Source organism: Limulus polyphemus, unplaced genomic scaffold (assembly GCF_000517525.1).
Source record: "Limulus polyphemus unplaced genomic scaffold, Limulus_polyphemus-2.1.2 Scaffold6109, whole genome shotgun sequence".
Taxonomy (NCBI): Eukaryota; Metazoa; Arthropoda; class Merostomata; order Xiphosura; family Limulidae; genus Limulus; species Limulus polyphemus.
In genome coordinates this window covers 24,045-27,827 of record NW_013671719.1, presented here as the reverse complement: position 1 = coordinate 27,827, position 3,783 = coordinate 24,045, and the positions used below count along the sequence as shown (strand labels likewise).

Sequence of the window (3,783 nt, the reverse complement as noted above, 5' to 3'; positions counted from 1 at the left end):
TAGATTACATTACGTACTGACTTTACACTACAGTGCCAAAGTTCTGGTAATATAACCTGTTGACACTGTAGTACAGTAACAAAGAGCTGGCAACATAACGTATTGACACTACAGCGCCGCAGTCACGGCATCTAGATTACATTACGCACTGACTTTACAATACAGTGCCAAAGTTCTGGTAATATAACCTGTTGACACTACAGTACAGTAACAAAAAGCTGGCAACATAACGTATTGACACTACAGCGCCGCGGTCATGGCATCTAGATTACATTACAAACTGACTTTACAATACAGTGCCAAAGTTCTGGTAATATAACCTGTTGACACTACAGTAACAACGACCTGGCGACATAACGTATTGACACTACAATACAGTAACAAAGACCTGGCAACATGACATATTGACACTACACTACAGTAACAAAGAATTGGCAACATCAAGTATTGACACCACACTACAGTAATAAAGACCTGGCAACATAACGTATTGACACTACAGTAACAAAGACCTGGTAACATAACGTATTGACACTACACTACAGTAACAGACACCTGGCAACATGACATATTGACACTACAGTGCCAAATTTCTGGTAATATAACCTGTTGACATTACAGTACAATAACAAAGACCTGGTAACATAACGTATTGAAATTACAGTAATAATGTTTCAATTAAGTTTTGAGTGTTAAACACCGTAAATTAACACTGTGCTCTCAAGAGAGAGTAATATATATAGTTACTTGTCTCATGATTGAGCCGGTACAGAAAAAGACAGAAAGGACTTTTAAACCCACTTTCTGTGTGTATCATAATAACGAGTAAAGTAAAGCTTTAAGAAAGCAAATAATTCCTATAAGATTATTGCAAATAGAAACGAAATTTCACAATCTATTTCTAAAATATTATAGTAAAATATTCTAAATGAAATAAAACGTAAGTACGGAAATACGAAAAATACGCTATTTGTACCGAGGTTTGGCTAAGCAAGAGTTTTATTTATTAATAATACTTATAGATTATAAAGACGTACCATTTATTACTGGTTGTTACAAGACAAAACTGTTTATCGTTAACCTAAGAAATTCTAGGTTCAACTTGTATTATTAATATTAGCCTAACTCGGTGTTTACGTATTGCATCTCTTGGAAAACAACCACTCATACGTTATACTAAAGCATCGTGTAAGTTACTAGGTATATGAATGTGTTTGGTTTACTCACCATATTGACAGCGGGGACCTTGGAAGCCGGCGGGGCAGAAGCAGTGGTAGCCGTATCCGTTGCGCTCTCGCCCGATACAACGTCCTCCGTTGAAACATATCCAACTGGAACAGTCAGCTGTTACAAGAAGAAACGGAAAAACTGTGAAAATTGTGGTTGGTATCATGGTTGCTGCTAACACATTTATTATTAGAGAAAAACCCTGACACAAGTAAGCCGTGACGAGTGTCACCAGACAGGAGGCTTACTACTCAGCTGAACAGTGTTTCTGACTTGGAAACAACCGGTAGTTTCTTGAATGACCAACAGTTGAAACTCCACAGAATAGCATCAGCTGCTTTTATTTCCCTTCTACTTCGCACGTGTGTGTGTATGTTTTTTACCTCTTTTGACGGAACTCCGCCTCCGTGGCACGTGGCGCGCGCCTTGTGACATCTCGCGTGGGAATTGTCGTCATTGTGACATGAGTTTCTTGTAAATAGTGAAGGAAATGTTGGAAAAATGAACAGTGAGAAAACAAATAAACTCCAAACAGAAGCTTATAAACTCGGATTACGTTCTACACGTCTGGCATTACGAGATACACGATGTAGCGGCGGCTAAAAGCCTTAGAGAAGCTCGTTTCCAGCCACTTAAGCAGCATCTGGCTTGTCATTCAGTAGGAGAAAAAAACGCATAACTAAACGTTTGTCCTTATTCAGCCGGAGGTTCAGCCTATCAGACGCCAAGAGACCAATTCCAACGATCTTCTTTGCCCAAGCTTGGTAAGAAGTAGTACCCAAAGCGCCTCCACAAGACAAACCACTTGCAACACATCAGAAGTTCTTTACTTCTTATCAAAGTTAGACATAGGTGGCGTTTTTCACTCCCTATTCTAAATAAGTATCGTAGCTGGACTACATGGAACCATGACTTAAACATTAAACAAAAGCTAATTCTTTTCAGGGCTGATATCATTTGGCTACAGATTCTGAGTAGGATGTGGGGGTGGGGGATAACTAACGACCGACAGCTATTTTACTGAAAGTTCAATGGTTAGTTTAATACATTCGTAACAACAACACTGTTTACTTGTATGCTGCACACATTAAAAAGTTAGCCGTGTATCAAAGTTGACACTCTTAACGCACAGCTTACTAGTTCATTCACAAACTTTTGGTGAGAAAAGGTTTGATCTATTTGTTGTTTTACCATACTAAAATTATAAACAGGATATACACAACTTTATCTGTCTCCTCCAAATTGTGTACCCCTCCTCGTGCTTTCTTTAGTTTATACACTCTTATGTCTTCTCCAAATTGTATACTCCTCCTGTCTCCACTAGGTTGTGTACTCTTCCTGTCTCCACTAGGTTGTGTACTCTTCATGTTTCCACTAGGTTGTGTACTCTTCATGTTTCCACCAGGTTGTGTACTCTTCATGTCTCCACCAGGTTGCGTACCCTTCATGTCTCCTCCAGGTTGTGTACTCTCCATGTTTCCACTAGGTTGTGTACTCCTCCTGTCTCCACTAGGTTGTGTACTCCTCACGTCTCCACTAGGTTGTGTACTCCTCCTGTCTCCTCCAGGTTGTGTACTCTTCATGTCTCCTCCAGGTTGTGTACTCTTCATGTCTCCTCCAGGTTGTGTACTCTTCATGTCTCCACCAGGTTGTGCACTCTTCATGCTTTATTTACTCTAGATACTCTTCACGCTTCCTCCAGATTATCTACTCCTCGTGATGCCTGTAGATGTTGTTCCTCTCGTGCCTTCTCCAGATTGTCCACTCCTCTAGGGGCCTTTGTTTCTCGTTAGCCATTCCTCATACAACATTATGGTTATCTGCTCCTCATACCTCCTTGAGGTTATCTAGTTTCCAAATGTTTCAGAAACCTAACTAAACTCTGTAACAGTGAGCCACATAAAGGGCAATTTCAGAAAAAGCAAAGCAAAACAAAAAAAACTTTATCATAAACTGATCTAATTTGCAAGTTATTTCAAAACTTTACACGTGTATGGGGTCAGGTTTATTACAAATTTTGTAACAAGGCTGGTGCAACATTAAGATAATACTGCCGTGAAAGTGGTGAATGGTGAGAGTGTGGCAATCAGACTTATCAGAAGCTTAGAAACAAATCTAAAGAAATGGGATCGGCTGATGATGGGACTTGGAACACATTTCAAAGAAAAAAAGAGTTTTTATGAAACAGTCCATAGGCCATCATGAAATTGCTAGAACATTGCATTTATGGATCGAACAATAAGCAGACATTTTCCAGCCTCGTGATCAACACGACCTCTAGATCTTGCCACCGTTGATTCTTTGGAGTCCGTTACCATGCTAACCTTTTAGTATAGGGCACTAGAAGAAATGCAGCCACTGCAAGCCGGATAGTATCAATCAGCTGTATCATGATGATCTTGTTGAATATTACCAACTATTGCCTGAGCGAGCTTCGGTGATAATTACATTTGACATCGAAGTGGTCTTTGTCATACTCTCTTTACTTCATCTACCAAATATGGCATCTCGCCCTCATTATGGACGTCAGAGGGGTCAACTTTATACCGCGTGACG

General features: G+C 39.9%; 1 long non-coding RNA gene across 1 annotated transcript in view; it reads right to left on the bottom strand.

The window, feature by feature from the left end:
- The window catches only part of LOC106473362, a 4,153-nt gene extending 2,070 nt beyond the window's left edge, over window positions 1-2,083 (bottom strand). Inside the window, exon 1 of the long non-coding RNA XR_002613672.1 lies at window positions 1,228-2,083. This is a non-coding gene — a long non-coding RNA (uncharacterized LOC106473362). The remainder of the gene's footprint in view (window positions 1-1,227) is intronic.
- Between the last annotated feature and the right edge of the window lie 1,700 nt (window positions 2,084-3,783).